Raw genomic sequence first — 17,057 nt, 5'->3', positions numbered from 1 at the left:
GGCCGGGCCCAGAGAATAGTGACTCTTTCAAAGGGATGGCTCCCACCATTGTTGCCCTCTGCAACCATAGCTAACGGACGTCAAAAGACCTTTTTCACATCTATTCTTTTAAAACGGGTTGCTATAATACCGGTGAGGAGTCGGCAATAAATAAGCTTCCCCTCACGGAGTCAACTAGATTAGATTGCATGGGGAGGACATCTGTTGAGTGTAGGTGAGCACTTTCTCTGGCTTTTCACTGTCTGGGAAAGGAAGTCCTCGGGATGTGCCTTGAGGCTTTTTTCCTTTTATTCATGTATGTCGGTGTGCTGGTTTTACTCCACCCTCCACCCTTCATTGAACATCCAGAAAGCTGCATTGACTCGAGCACAATCAGTGCAGCTGACAGTTATTCTAGTGTACACTGGGTGCCATTTGATTCAACATGCAATTACAGTGTCAATGTTGCTTTTATGCTCTGCCAAATTCATATCGCAGCAGGATGTTCTGCTCTGTCATGTCCTCATCCTGCCGACGGTCGCGTCTGATACGAAACAAATAACTTGTTGAATATTTAATGCGTCTGTACAAATGTGTTTTTTTAAAAAAAAAAAACCCACCCGGTAACTTTGTGGGTTCTGCTTGCTGTTCATGTGATACCAGGAAATGTTTAACCTCTATTGTAGAGAGACAAAAGGTTGTTTTAATCCCCCTGTGAGAGGGGAGGGAGGGTCAGGGGAGGGACGTGGGAGGAGGGGGAGGAGGGTCTGTGGGTGTGTTGGAGGGGGTGGAGGGTGATTTTGTGAGGGAATCGGCTCGTCTCTCTTTACTGTCACTCAGTCCCAGCAGACACATCGAGGAATACGCAGCCTCTGGGATTATATCAACTGAACTATGCTCTCACACTGAGGGGACTTATTCCTATTGACTCGTTCAGAGATAAAGGTGATGTATTGTCTCTTTTGTTAATGGGTGGTTTATGACATATTGTCACCTGTTGTGTGGAAAGTGCAGCTTTTGTGATGCTCTTGACGGTCTGCAGGTGATGATCCATGTCAAATGGATTTATTGTGAAAACCTCTTGAATGCTTCTACTGCTGAAACATTTAATCGATCTCATCATCAACAATTTTGATAATTATTTAGTAGGGAAAAATACTAAATATTTAATGGTGTAAGCCTCTAAAATGTGAGGATTTGCTACTCTTCTTTCTTTTATTAATTGTAAATTAAAGATTTGGGTTTTTTTGACTTTTGGTCATATAAAACGAGACATTTGATGATGTTGGCTTTAGTGTTCAGAACTTGTGATGGCTGTTTTTCACTGTTGATCATGGACTTAACAATATATCGATTAGTGCTGAAACAATTAGTTGATTAACAGAACATTGTGTCAGCAACTAATTTGATAATTGGTTAATCAGTAGTCATTTTAGTAATTTTTTCAAGCAAAACACTTTCAAACATTCCTTTTTAAGCAATTTAAGCAATTTAAGCTTCTGAATTGTGCAGATTTGCTGTTTTTCTTTTTCTCATGTGAGAGTACACTGAATATCTTTGGGTTATAGACGGTTCGACAAAACAAGACATTCAGTTTGGGCCCAAGGAAAATGTTTTCCTATTCACCAAACAATACATTGATAAGGAATATGATCAGTTACAGCTCTAGATGATTCCCAAGATGTCTCATAAAACAGCAAATCCATTTGTTTTTGTCTGCTAACTGAAGCCTGCAGCGTGACAGTTGAGGATGTGAGGATATTTCTTACAGTGTGGTACATTTTCTGGTGAGATGTCCTCTGACAATCAGCTGGGTTTTTCTAACAGTTTCATAAATAGTTTGCACTTTTCCAGCACTCACAAAACAACACATCATCTTTATAGTTTATTCTGCTGAATCTCAGCTTGTTTTCAGTGTAATGGCATAAAAGCAGATCGCCGCTTCTGTGAGCCGTGTACCGTGATGTAAATTCATCATAGGGGAAGAGCGACTGTGTTCCGGCTGCAATTATTTCTCCTCTCTTTGGCGCTAATGATGCTTCATCGGGAGAGCGGTATCTTCTGCAGCCATACTCTGCCTCTCATTAGGCAAGAGTCTAAAATTAAACCCACAGGCCGCTACGCTGGTGCTGCTGAGCCCTCTTCCCTTTTCTGAGGACACACACACACACACACACACACACACACACACACACACACACACACACACACACACACACACACACACACACACACATCAAAACAACACAGCCTGCAGGAGACAACCAGCAGACTCTGATTAGAGAAATGTGTGACACCTCACTACCTTTACCCATTGTCTCAACAGGAGGACATCTCACTTTACTGGACAGTCGCATGTCTTGACTAATGAAAACGTGAACTTCAGAGGCAAGTTTAAATAAAGGAAATAAATGTTTCCCAAGTCTGTAAAGCAGCATTGCAGTTAAGTGACTGCTGTGTTGAATGAAATGAACAGCATTCATTCAACAGTGTGTCAGCATAGTCCCTTAACTGAATACTAAATATCTCATATTTCAGAATTTAAATTCACAGAGATGTATTCGGTAAAAGATACTCTAATAATTTCCCAACCCAGGATGAATCATTTATGATGCAGCTCTACTATTTTGCAGCTAAGGTGCAGCCTTTATTGGCCACTTGGAGGCAGCACAACCAGCTGTAACCACAACACCGATGTACTATCACTTTTTAAAGTTGACATGGCTAACGTGTTAATTAACAAATGGTTTCTTATTTACACCAGCTGTGGAGCAACATTATCATTCATCTGGAGTTGTGTTTCTGGACGATAATGAATCTTAGTTATTTTGATATTCATTTGATATTATCTCTTCAGTCCCTAAACGTTATGTTCTGTGTGACATCTGTTGGTGGGCAGGTAATGTCGTTTTTGTTGCTGAAAACAGCAGCTAGAAATGAATACTGTGAGCAGTGAGAGTGATCCAGTGGGCTATAAAACCAAAACGGTGAGTTGATAGGTACTAAAAACCCTCAATAAAGCTCAGGGGATCTGTCAGGTGATAATTCTATGTGGGTTCATCACCATGAGTAAGCCCTTTTGGGTCCCACATTCATTTGATCAGGTGTTAACATAAAAATATTCATTAGTTTCAGTACACACAGTTCCTCTGTTTATTCTCAGTTACGTCTAATCGTTTCTCCTTGTAATATGCTGGTATGCTATCTTTATTCTGCTGTCTGCTTTGTTCGTCGGCACTCGTGACACGAGAGCGCTCCCCAAGGTTTTGAGGCCACCGCGTGTCTCCTGCTGCGTGGTGTTTTGTAGTCCTGCTCAACTGTCGGCATCCGATCTCAGGCTATTTTCAGTCTTGTTTCTCTCTTCTTATCACCATGGCAGCCGAGCTGGACTGAGCTCAGCTCGCCTCTGTGGTGTCGAAGAGCTGAGGTGGCGTGGCGGGATGGCTGGTTCGATGTCATGGGGGGGGGGGCTGCTTTTGATGGGATCAGCCCTTCAGTTCATTCAAACAGGATGTGGAAAGGTCATTTTGTTGTTGTGTTTTATTCATAAGTCTTAGCTGTAATCAGACGTTTCACTGCCATCTATGCACAGCAAGGCAGAAATGATCCTGTAAAAGAGCTGAACAACATGATAGCTGGACTGTAGCTCTGTGCACAGGTATGGTGTCAGCACAGGTGTCAGCAATAATGTGATGCTGTGAGTGAATAGTATGTATGTCAGTGGTTTATAAATCTGGGTCAGGAGCCTTTGAAATCCAGGGCTGTGGGAAGTCCAGCTTTTCTGTTGTAATATTCTGTAAGAAGTAATATTTTATAGAGTAGAGCTCTAAGGCTTTCTGAATCCTTGTATTGCACAAAAGTTTGAAGTGAATTATGTACGTTTTTAGGAGAATGGCATTAAGAAACACATCAAATGTCTTTAGACATGTATACAGTGTGAAGATGCTGCAGAATCGATTCCTGGGTGGTGAGACAAAACGGGGAAAACAACCGAAACAACCACATCTGTTATTTGTGTGAAACAGAATTAATGTAAACCTGTAGTTCGCAATAGTATCTGGGTAGCGGTGCAGAAAGCAGTGTTCGTATTTAACCGGGTGGAAACGGCGGCGTCTCTCAATGGGGCTTCCACACTCTTATGTGGCGCAGCAGACTGAAGTCGATAAGCCTTTGCTAGAAGTAAATTGGATTGGCTTCTTCAATCATTTTGCACATCGATTCCGATATGTGTGTCTGTGTTCACTGTGACGGTGTTTGAGGGGAGGAGAGGATCAGGCATGAAATAAAGGAGGGGAGGACATAATAGCAAGGTAGGGAAGAGAAGAGGTATAATGTAAGGAGATTATTAGAGAGGAGGAGGGGGGACAGGACAGGTTAAGAGAGGACATTGGAGCCTTTTCTGGGCCGTGACCTCATGTTAAGAGATAATCGGAAAGGAGAAGACAAAGGAAAAGGACATAATAGATCAGAACAGACTGTTCTAACCCTCCCAAATTCAGAGCAGAGCAAGGAGTTGTCATGTGAAACACACTTTTGTACTTTCTATGACTGAAAATAAGATCATCCATAGATCATTTAACATTACTTTCTACAAGGCAGGTCTTGATCTAAAGGCTGAAAAGCTGTGGGATGAAGGAATTTAAGGAAAGGAGATTATTTGCTTCTCACATCTGCATATTATGCGGCTCCACGTGGGATCCTGAACGTAAAGTACCAACACTAAAAGAAGGGAGGAGATGAGAAATAAAAGACACGAGATCAGGGAGATGAGACGAGACGAGAGGAGAGACGAAGGGAGGAGATGTGTCCTCAGCAACGGGCTTTTGTGTCTATCAGTTTGGATTACACACACACACACACACACACACACACACACACACACACACACACACACACACACACACACACACACACACACACACACACACACACATAGAAAATCCATGTTCACACTTTGGTTTGCACAGCTTGGATGTTTGCTTTCTTTTCTCCATCAAAACTAGTCACAGTTGGAAGTGATTTAAGTACATTTCCAAAGAGTCAACACACTCAAGGATGATTACGCTTAAAAAAGAAGTCACTCCTTTCACAACAAGCATTTGACAGGGAGGAGAGATTTAAAGTGGGAACATCCTGGTGTGTAATCTGTGACTGAGCAGGAGACTTCCAATATGATAAGGATTTTAGCAGATTGTAATAAAACCAAACATGGATGAGTCGGCCCATTGTGAAGTCAAATTGATCTACTGGTTGTTAGAAAATATGTGTACTGCCACGCCAAACTCTCTCCCCAGAAAACTTATTAAGAAATATTGTATTTTCTTTTGTGGTTGAGAAATCTGAGTTATGAGCACTCAATTTTTTTATTCTCTCCCATTTTTGTTTAACCAGATTGAAGAAAACCACAGAAGAAGAAGCAGCAGACAACTAGCCAGGGAGGAGGAGGAGAGAGGGGATTTGAGTTTCTGTGGTAAGTTGGAAACATTTCCGTCAAGCTTTGAATCCATTTTTTTTTCCCTCAAGACTTATATCTTCACCAACATCATCATTTTCCAAAACTGTGTGAACTTCCTGCCTCTCGGAATCAAACGTTCTTGTTCTTCTCAAAGGCATTTCCCCTCCCGTAGGATGTGAACACACACAAATGTCAGTCTGTTTGCCATGCCTGGCAAGTGTCCCCAGTCCAAATATCTCCATCTATGCTACTGCCAGAGTGTGAATGTATTAATATGAACGCTCTCTGTGGAGCTCCTCCGTCCCTGAACGACTTCCACCGCTACGTCTCTTCCTCTCTCGCTCTCTGTTGTGATGCCTGCTCTTCTTGCTCTAGCTGTACAGCAAAGGTCACCGCTTGCTGGACTGGCATTCGTCCACTGGCAAAGTGTCTTTTTGTGTCGACCTCCATTTTGGCAGCCAGGTTTGGCAGGGAATATAAAAAAGAAACAACAACGGATTTCAAGTGTCGAACTGTCTGTTTGATGCATATGGTTGTCAAGGTAACACAACCGCTCATCCTCACCCACTGCTGTGACGGGTGGGCGTCAATATGTAGAAAATCACAAAATAGCACTTAGAGCCTTTATTATATGCCAAGTGGCTCTCTCTTATTGACACGTAATGTGTCGTAATGGAGCATGCAGAAGTGTGAAAGTTCCCTAATGGCAGTTGTACAATTAAGATCTAAAATAGCTCCCTTCAGCAGAAGGTCTCAGTGTGCATTAGAGCCCAGAGAATTGACCCACAGCTCACACAGGTTATTTTTATTTAAATGACCCTCAGTAACCTTTGGCTCATCCCCTCTTTCGGTAGTGCTGAAAGTGTATCTGTGATTCAGCGGGGAGTTGATCTAATGCTTTGTGAGCGGAGGTGACACGGTGTGATGTGTGTCCACCGCCCAGTGGAGTGTGAAGGAAGGATCCCACCTCGGCCTCGCAGCACGCCGAGCCGGGAGGGGAGGCGGCACGCACAGCCCGGCGGAGAGCTGAGGGACTCTGACGGCTCGGAGCTCATCTACCTCTGCTGTCGGTGCTGCTACGCTTGTTTTATTTCTGGCGATAGGGTATGGGCTCGCTCTCTCTCAGTTTATCCATTCATGTGCCTATTTTAATCTGTTTGTCTCCGAATCGCTCATTCTTTCCGTTCCTCTCTCGTCATCCCACTGTGGCAGTCGAGGGTTTGTTGTTGTGAATGTGCGCTGCCGGCCAGAGAGGCTGAGTCCACATTTTTTCAATGGCCGAGTCATAGAGGGCCACACTTAGGAGCGGCAGACCGAATTTGCGGTTTGAAACACAGCGAGGCGTGAAGCGACCATTGTGAGCAGCAGCATTCAGGTCCCAGGCCCTTCAATAGAAGGCCGCAGAGGTTTCTGTTTACCTCCATAGTGCTGTCTTTCACTGGTTTTTTCTCACGTGGCCGACAGGGAGTGTGGTATTATTGTTTGTGTGTTTTAATGCCAAGTGGGGGGAAGGTGGGAAAACGATTGGGAATCGGCCAATCACAGCTTTGCCTCTATAGAAATAGCTATGATATTGTTAACTCTACATGAGTATGACTTTTGATTGATTGCATAACCCGGTCTTTTTATATACAGTGCAGTCAGAACGCATTTGTGGATTGATGCATTTTCTATTTGACTCTGCTCCAGCACATTGGATTAGAAATGAAAACGTGACTGTGAGGTTAAAGTGCTGACTCCAGCATTTGACTTGAAGAGAAAGACGCTTAGCCCTTTAGAAAGCCTCAATTTTAGTGCTGCAGGACGACAATCTTCAACACACAGAAATGGCAACCGAGGAGTTATACTCTTGATCGTCTATCTGACCTCAGGCCAGCTCATCATGTGTTTCACTTGCTCAAGACCAGACTGAAGGCAAGCAAGAAGTGCAGATGGCTGCAGTACAGGCCTGGCAGAGCAACAGCAGGGACGGGGCCAGTCCTCTGAAGCCTATGGGTTGAAGAATCCAGTAATTTTCTGCAAAGGATTTGCAACCAAATATTAAATGTGATGAGATACTTAAAAGAAAAGAAATCTAGTGTATTGCTTAGAGTTTAAGGATAACACGAACTGCAAAAACCTTTGCTGCATCTCATTTCTTTCTTTCTTTGCCCCCAAAACACTTAAGAAATTCTACTATAAGTACTTAAGGAAATCCTGTTAATTACGACTTGGATGGTATTTGTTTTAGTTTTTTTTCCCCATCATTTGTATCAATAATGATCACATTATGTTCGCTCAAATACGTTTGGCTAACTTCATCTGACTGCTCATGTTTCCTACCCTGTATGACTTCTCCCACATCTCCTCAGCTAACAGGTGAGTACAATATTGAAATGCATACCAGAAACCAGAATTCCCCTTTAATCTGTCCAATTATAAAGCTTAGAATTGGCACTTTTAACTAATTAATGTAATTAAACGCAATGTACTGGAGTACAGAGAAATAAAAAACTGTCTTAATACTCTCCCAAACTACTTGCACCACATAGTTAGTTTTCAGTGACTGAGTTGCTAAATTCAAACACAAAGGTCTTTGAGCCACTGACTCTCACAGTAACCTTCTTTCCATAAATGCCAGCGTACACGTGAACATTGTCGTCAGTGAAGCAGCATCGTTCTGGCACGAGGTTAGAAAGCATTGATATCACGCAGCAGCAGTTCTGAGATCAGACGGGCTGCAAAGGGATCCAAACTCCCACAGAGGGCCCCTGGGCAGCTCCCAGTCCACGCAGTCTCAGATGAACGCGTCGAGATATTTCTTAGGTACCACTTTCACAAGCTTGACAATTCTCTGACGGTTCTCTGTGTCAACACTCCTGTCGGCGCATGTTACGTGCAAGAGCTACTGTGTGAGAAACGGGTTGTGTGGATGTGATTGAGTGGATGTCTGTGTGTGTGTATTTCAGTGTCTCTGCAGGCCGCATGAGAAGCAGGGAGACACAGCTTAAGTGTCAGAAAGAAGGACATGAATAAACAGATAGATGAATAGATGGATACAAAGACGGTGAGGGAGAGAGAAAACGGCTGGGTGATGTGAAAGAGGTTTGTGAGGCCCCACCTCAGGGGCTTCTGCATCTTTCAGGCTTGTGGAGAAAGCCGGCTTCATGCACAACTGACTCACAAACTGTTCAGCAGACAGCCCGGAGAGTCTGAGGAGACACCGTTCTATATCCGGCTCTGCATCTCCGTCTTTCTTTTTCTTTTCCCAACTCCTCTCACCTTCTCTCACCTGCACAACCTTCCTCCAGGCCCTGTTCTACCTTCGCTGCCCTCTCTGTGCAATTATCTGGTCCAGTCCTTTGTTGCACTGCTGAATGCATCTATACTGACTCCTCTATATTCTATAGTTCTATATAGAAAAACAACAGCTCAACTTGAAGAATTTCAAGTCGACCGAGGGGTCACCAACAGACGATCCAACTCATTGACTTTCAGCGGGCATCCCTACTATATTCATTTGTCAAGTTAATGACAAGGTAATTAATCTAGTGTCAACTAATAATGCTGAAGCCAGCAGCCGATTAGCTTAGCTTAGCATAAGGACATAAGCAGCCAGCCTGGCTCTTTCCAAAGTTGTGGTTCATCAGTGAATTATATGCTGGAACAATTAAATATGGAGTTGGAAGGTTAGCCGTTTCCCCCGGCTTCCAGTCTTTATGCTAAGCTAAGCTAATCATCTCCAGCTCCATATTTAGTGTACAGACATGAGAGTGGTATCAATCTTCTCATCTAACTCTCAACAAAAAATAGCCAATAAGTATAGTTTCACATTTAATTCCTTTAACGGAGTGATCCAAGAAACTGGATTTCCCACTTGAGCTACAGAAAAAAAGATGTTCAGACAGAGTACTTGACTGACCAGAGAGGATAGATTTTTTGTGAGAAGTGAGAAAGTAGAGCATGTAGTCTAATCTCTTTTAGGGATTTTATTCTTTCTATTGACAGAGCGATACAAGTAGAGGAAATAGAGGCCAGGTTATGTTCGCCCTACATATGGCTCCAAACCCTAACCATCTTAAAGCAAGCAATCTTTTTTGGGGCACACAATAATTGCCCATCCAAATGTTCTATCTCAAAGTACAGGGTTACAAGAAACTCAGCATGATTAAAGATATTTTTGTTTCATCTTTTTTACTTATTATGCCTCTGAATCCTCCTTCACACAGTGGACATATTCTGAGAATCGACGTGGCTTCAGGACGGAGAATATTGTCCTCACACCATCATAAGCTGGTGGGGTCTCTCGGTTTGAGGGGCCTCTAACAAACCAAATGATTTATGTGGCTGTTAGGCGCGGGTCCTGGTCCAAGGCCAAGTCTATCTTCTCATCAATATAAACAGCCTGCGCTCCGGGTGTTGTGGTGGAATACAAATGGATGAATTTAGATGTAACCCCTCGCTCACCTGCATCTCCGCCAATTCTAATGAGAAATCCCTCTCTTTACCTACTGAGAGCGCGAGAGAGAGAGAGAGAGAGAGAGAGAGAGAGAGAGAGAGTAAAGGAATGAGATGAATATGAGAGCACACTGAAATAACAAGCTATATACTGTAGTCTTTTGTCTGTGGATTTTTACCACGTGGTCAATTACATCAAACCTCTATCTACCAATATTAGATTTTTTTCTGTTAAAAAAAAAAAAATCTAATTGCAATTATTTTGACAGATATTGGTATTATGATGTGTTTTACAATCTTAAATGGAATGATAATTTTTACATTCATTCATACATCATTCAATTTTACATTTAATCATTTTACAGACATTATTCTCATCTACATTGAAACATTGTGTGATTTTTTTTTTTTTTTTTTTTGGGCTCTCCACTATTTCTGGTTTGGCTGCTTTTTGTTAGAATTTAACACTGAATACATTTGGCTTGTTAAAAAACATCATCATCATCATCATCAGTCATTTTTGCACACCAAAACCCAGATACCATACATATCAGCACTAGTATCGGACATTTATGACTAACTCTGCTCTTAAATGATTGGAGCAAAGTGTACGCCTGCATTTGGGTCCTACTGTTTAATGCTATATTTAGGTGACCATAAAATGCATCCATTCATTCGTCATGTGCAGACAGTGGAGGGTGAGGTGGTTCCAGCAGAGCCACTGTACCATTATCGGTTATGGCAGTAATTCATTCCTCTGTCGTGTTTGACCCTGAGGGCACAAAACACACTGAAACACCCCCTGGTCTCCCTCCCTGGAGGCAAGTCACACACACCTTTGTCCAGCGGTGCTGCTCAACCTCCCAGTGCCGACTTTTTTATATGCACGCAGCGAGCGATAGGCAAGTCAGAGAAACCTCCACTACAGCCTCCCCCAGCCATTATCCAACCCTCAGCAGGTACTTCTCCTGCATTAGGGACCAGTCTCATCCCGTCAAACACAGACACGGGACAGAGGCTGTTAGCGGAAGCCCGGGCGGACTGTTAGTGTTAAACGGGAGCAATGTTTCCTCCGGAATCACCATTTGACAAATGAGGGCTGATGGAGCAGTTCTTGCCGGGGCCATTATTTCTGATGGGGCCAGACGATCTGTAAGGATGGAGCACTGTTTGTCTGAGCTGCGACACCCTCTGGGCCGAACACCAAACCCACTCGAAACGCACACAAACTCTGCACATGATGGATGTAAAAGGGAAAATCTCTAAGCTATAACACCAGCAAACGTTTGAGTCTCTGGTGAGTTTTCACATCTCGTCTTCGCATTACTTGAAAAGGGAGTTTTGCAGCACATAAAAGGACTTCCTTTATGAGAAAGCTAAGTCCTTCGTTAGTATCATTATTAATCATTAGCCAACATTTCAGTCATCCCGACCCATGAGACGGATAGAAACATGTTCACACTAAACCTTGTTGAAGCGCCATCAGTCTTTCACCACCAGGGGCTTTTCCGTAGTATTCTTTTATCTTCAAAATTCTCTCTTTAATTTAAAAAAACTGCTTTAAATAAAATGGGGTCATCCAATTACTTGCTAGCAAAAAAAAATACTTCCATTCACTGAAGGGAGATGCTATCTCTCCCCCTGTTATTTAATTTTTGGTAAAATATCACACGTTTTCCATCGTCAGAACTGAATTAGATCAAATTCCATCAAAAGTCTGGATGGGGAAGTTTTAAAATTCAAATTCTCGTCAGTGCAAATATAGTCTGAGGAGTTTACTCAGGGCTATCTTTGATGAATTGTTCACCTCCCCTGAGTTGTTTGTTGAGTTTAGCATATGAAAACCTGACTCGTGAAATAAGTGGCAATAGCTCAAGCCAGTGTAATCAAAGCTCATTCAGACTTGGCTGAAAGAGAGTGTTTGGATCAGTGCAGCTGGCACACACACTCTTCTCACATTAAGCAGCATTTCTGCATGTGTTATTTTGGTGTCTCCAGTGGATTATATTCTGCTTGATTTAGTTTTCATACACTAACAGGTTGGATAAATGCTGTGTGCTTAGTTTCACTGCTTCTGTCTGAATAGAGGGGTTACAAAAGAAATGGAAGTCTGTCCAATATTTAACCAAAAGTGTCACTTCAAGTCGATTGATTATGATGATGCATTTAGATCAATTGTTTGAAGTCATTTATCAAGCAACAATTATAAAACATTACTGCTTCCACATGCATCAATTAGTCAATCTGAATACTGATCGTTTACAAATTGGCTAATCAATTCATCATTTTGAGACAGAATAAATCATATTTATTCAGCCTCTCAAATTGAAAGATTTCTTACTTTTACCTGCCACGCTTTTATAATTTTTTACAATTAAATAATATTCATCTTTGAGAAATAAAACTTAGAAAAGTATGACAATTTTTGTCAGCTAATACAAACTAAGCAATGATGAGCAAAGATGGACAAATGAATTAATGTCACACTTTCCATGATGCCCATGTGTGATGCATTTTATACAGTACATACTTATAATTCATGAATATTAGAATTAAATTGTTGGAATACATGATATGATAACCTTTTAATAATGCTTTGTAATCATTGTTATGATGCATTATAATGTGATTATAAGTTACTCTGAGTAGCCATTGTTTGCTTCATTAAACGTTTTACCAAATTAATTACTTTTTCTGCATGCGTCTGCAAAATCAGACATTTTTTTAATCTCGATGAGTGAAACCGCATCTCCGCTGCTCTTTAGACGTCTCTCTGCTTGACTTGTTGCACTTGTATGCAGTATCCTACGTTTCAGCAATGGTCTATCTCATCTAATCAAAACAAGTAATGAAACAATGAACAAAGTAATCACTAGTTGCAGTTATGTTTCAAAGCTTTATACCATTATTGAGTAAAAGACATAACTCATAGATCCTTTGATAAGTCTGTATGAGAGCAGTGTTGTCAGAACATTTTGCAAGGGTTAACTCCTGATTGTGTCTTTCATTAAAAGAAATGCCATGATTTGATTTTCTCACATTTTGAAAGGACTATTGTTTGTGTCCTCTATGTCTGAAATTGGATGGTGAGTCCTTTTAGAGAGCAGCGGAGGGGAAATGATTTGTATTCACCTGCCGTATCTGAAAGGAGCTGAGGAGGGGCTGAGCGAGGGGGCAACTACATAGTGCCTCCTTTATGTGATAATGGATTGCTCTGACATTCACACACATTGTGGTGTGGTGTGTCTATCAGTCAATACTCACTAACTCGTGGGATGAATGGCAAATTTTAAACAGATGCCATTAAAGAACTGTCTCGCGGTGACACCACAGGTGACAGGGTTATGTGTTTCTGTCCCGTCTGAATACGCTGCACTAACACATACAACATATGTGTCTTGTCATCATCCAGTCCTGCAAATGAATCCTTTTTTCTTTCTTTTTTTTTTACGTAACTGCACTCTCTTTTATTGGCCCGGCTGGGCAAATGGATTCTTCCGTCAGCTGCACAAAGGAGACAAAGTGGAACCGGGGACGGGCGGTAATGAGCAACTCCTCTTACAGTGTTACATATGGACCGGCCTCGGTGTGGGGAAGCCTTCTGGAGACAATGGAGGGGTTTGAGAGGTCCCAAACCTTCTGAAGCCCCTCTTTGATTGAGTTTCCTGGCACTGGGCTCCAGTGTTGGGGCTGATTGTGGAGTGGGAGCTGTAGGTTTAGGGAGGGGGTGAGGACCCTCCTCTGCGCTGACCTTTCACAAACACAGGTGGGGTGGAGTGGAAGGGGCTTGAGGAGGAGGAGGAGGAGGAGGAGTGGGGGAGCGACAGGAGAGGCCTATTGTGGCGCTCTGTGAATGTAGAGGTGGCACTCGATAACACTAGACCTCGCTGCCTCTGTCCACCTGCCGAGGATTTTCTCACCAATACTTTATCACTGGAACAGTACAAGTTCTGGTAACAGATTGTCTCAACACACTGTCCGTCTTCAGGCTTTGTTATCTGATGTTGTAAGTAGATTTTTCTAGTTCTACTGCTGTGAAATTTGCTCTTTTTTTAGCCATGCAAGCGATTTATCTCAATTGCAACGTCGGTGTGTTGGTCAGTCGGCCCACCCCTTAGATCCAGACCGAAATATTTCAACAACTATTTGATGGATTTCCAATGTCGCGTGTGCAGGCATTCACGGCCCCCAGAGGATGAATCCCACTGACTTTGGTGATCCTCTGACTTTTCCACTAGCGCCAACAAGTTACAATTTTTGTCTCTCAGTGATTTATCTTGACAACTTATAAATGCATTGCTATGAAAGTTTGTACAGATATCCATGATGTCCAAAACGTGGGTGATCCCCTGATTTTTCCTGTAGCGCCATCATAAGGTTCACATTTGTCGTTTTGAGGGAAGTGTCTCAGTAATTGTTAGCATGTTAAACTAAGAATGCACACATAGTATAAGCATTATACCTGCTAAACATGAGCATGTTAGCGTTGTCACCGTTAGCAAGCTGATTTAGCTCTGAAAGGACAGCGCTACTAGCAAGGCTCTAGACTCTTGTTTCAGCATTATTTAGATATCTATATCATTTTAAAGACTGCATGAAAGGTTTTCCTTCATCTCCTATACTTGAAATGCCTCTGAGTCCTTTTCACACGGTGGAGGAATTCCAGCATGCTGTTTAGTCTTATTATAAGTACCGACATGGCCTCAGGGCAGAGAAGATTGTCCTCAATAAGACTAGACTTTGCTGCCTCTGTCCACCTGCCACTTTCTCACTGGCAAATTACATGTTCTGGTAACACGCAGTGGTAAAGGATCGTTCCAGCCCACTGTCAGTGTTCATGCTTTGTTATCTGATGTTGTTGGCTGATGCTTTGCTAGGCTGAATGGTACCATACAAAGCGTAGACTGCTCTAAATGACTCAATTGCTGCCTGCCTGCCGGTACTGTATCAGCACAATCCAAACTCCACCAGAACAGTGTTTATTATACAGTAGCGTTTTTCCAGAAAGGCCTGGCTGCATTAACTGTTGACTCTGAGCAATCATACATAGACACTGTTTCTTTGTGTTAGCCCGGCTGACTTTACCCGCTGGAGTTCATTTGCTGCAAAACATCACGGCTGCCAGATTTTGTGTGTCTGAGATGAACATTTCCTCCACTGCCTGTCTCACACTCTCTTTCTGTTGCGCCGCTAAGCTTTAAGTAAACTCCACATATTGGCCCCATCGTGAGAGACCCTTCACATGTGGAGTAAGCCATCCGGTGCGGACACGGTGGCAAACTGAGATTCTAATCATACCTCTTTTGTTGAGCTCAGAGGAGGTTGAGACAGAGCAGATGCCAAGCGTACAGTTTCTCTCCAAGGTTACTTATGAGATGACAAATGGGTCTGGACCTCTTTGTTCCTTTTTTCTCCCCTATATGTCTGTGTTTGATGAGAGAGAGGGTTGACAACTTCTTGTCAGCATGGAGATTTGAGAACAGGAGGGGAGCTCCATGGAAACAGAGTGCCCTTTTGGAGTGCACTTTTGAGTGTCTCTGCTCTACTGAAAGCTGTATGGAGTGTCCCTATATTTAGCTTTAAAATACTTTCCAACATTTGCTGAACTGTGAGTCGTTTGGATTAAATTGTATAACTATAACAACAATTTGTCTCTCATTCCACGTATGCACGGGTGTTTCTGTCTGCCGTCTCAAAGGATTTGCTTGTCTTGCCACAGAAGATTGGTTTTATGTTGATTACTTTCTGAAAGCTGTTATTTTTTCTGTATCTAAAGTGTGTTTTGTGACGTATGCCGAGGATTCTGAGAGTCCTTTTAGCTATTCAGGAAGCCAGGCGGCATGCATTCCACCCACTCTCCTGCATTTGCTCATGATAACGAACCTCTGCTCAGCATATGAATGGCTTCACCCATAACACACTCATGTGGCAGGCCTAGCGTACTCGAGCTCCCTCTTGAATTGTCTGACACCCCCTACACTGACCCAAAGACTCTGTGAACACACACAAACAAGGAGGATGCAAATGGTTGTAAGCAAGCATGAATTCACATCCACAAAATACATGAGCAGGACTACTTGGCAATATTGAAACTTTTAAGAAGTAAGTACAGCATTGGGATCAGCTATCAAATAAAGGTCAAGTTCAGATCCACAGTTGCTCGTTCAGCCTTGTGCTTCTGATCTCATTTTAATGAACGCTTTTTAAAAGTGCCTCCACTCACTTAATACTCCAGTAATGAGCTATTGTAGAAGTCAGGTGTCAGACAAGCGTGCAAATGCACTTTAGGGACTTAACTTTTGCAACCTTGCTGCCTTATTAGCTAATAATTTACAGCTTTTGCCACACTGTGATTGGGAGGCAGTGGGAAGATTGAAAGACCTCCAATTTGCCACCAAACAATTATCCTCAGGAGAAAGAGAGGGCCTCGTACACCCATTTAGTCACCAGAAGGCTCTCAGAGGTGTGGTAGAGAGTGCTGGCATAATGTGACGACGTGACTCACCGACTATATGTCATATTTAGCTGGTCTGCAGTGATAAGATGAAAGCCAAACACCCTTCGGTACCATTCAGGTTGAACAGGCCTGCGTGAAGGAGGAAATCCCTGCCTGTTCAACCTGAATGGTACCGAAGGGCGTTTGCTTCCATCTGCATGCTAAAGAGGAGCTCCCTCTCAGAAGTGCCGGCGCCGGCAGTGATTAGCATTTGGGCAGAGGGGACAGAGAGCAAATCCCAGAGTGTTTTTGGCGTGTACATGCAGGAAGCTCAGTGAATGCCAATGTGCGGGGGCTCTGTGAAAGGATGGAGGGCCAAACAAATTGCCGGACACGTTGCATTAGTAGCAGATGTCCATTAGCATTAGTTGTGGTGGATTGATAGCTGGGGGAGTAAGTATTTAAAACACGGCAACATATATTCACAGGACTGCTCCAGTGATTTAATATTTACGGTTCCATCAAGTTTATTGAGAATGATCCAAATGTATGCAGCAAAAGCCGAATAAAATCCTGACTTTTACTTCCTGGTATGGCTCCAGCTTAAAAAATGTCCCGTAATGCAGCCCGATTTTTTTTTTTTAAAGAAACTCTCCCTGCCTGTTGAATGCCACATTCGTTTGCCTGTTTCTACCACGTGCTTTCTGTTAAAAACTTGATGATCTTTGTATAAAATGTAACACATCATGG

At 42.7% G+C, this 17,057-nt stretch overlaps 1 protein-coding gene across 20 annotated transcripts in view; it reads left to right on the top strand.

Annotated features, from left to right (window-relative positions):
- LOC137881860 (neuronal cell adhesion molecule-like) overlaps window positions 1-17,057 on the top strand; it is a 74,675-nt gene that overhangs the window by 26,299 nt on the left and 31,319 nt on the right. For 19 of the 20 annotated variants that reach the window (XM_068724028.1, XM_068724032.1, XM_068724026.1 and 16 more), the window contains exon 2: window positions 5,371-5,449. The gene's annotated coding sequence lies outside the window, so the exon portion shown is untranslated. Of the gene's footprint in view, window positions 1-831; window positions 925-5,370; window positions 5,450-17,057 lie in introns of those variants that run through there. The other variant, XM_068724019.1, reaches the window with a different exon arrangement.

The sequence above is a fragment of the Cebidichthys violaceus genome, unplaced genomic scaffold (genome assembly GCF_023349555.1).
Source record: "Cebidichthys violaceus isolate CVI_PGR_0920_01 unplaced genomic scaffold, fCebVio1.0.p SCAF_3, whole genome shotgun sequence".
Lineage (NCBI taxonomy): Eukaryota > Metazoa > Chordata > Actinopteri > Perciformes > Stichaeidae > Cebidichthys > Cebidichthys violaceus.
Note: the sequence above shows the minus strand (reverse complement) of the source record. Positions and strands in the feature narration are given on the sequence as shown.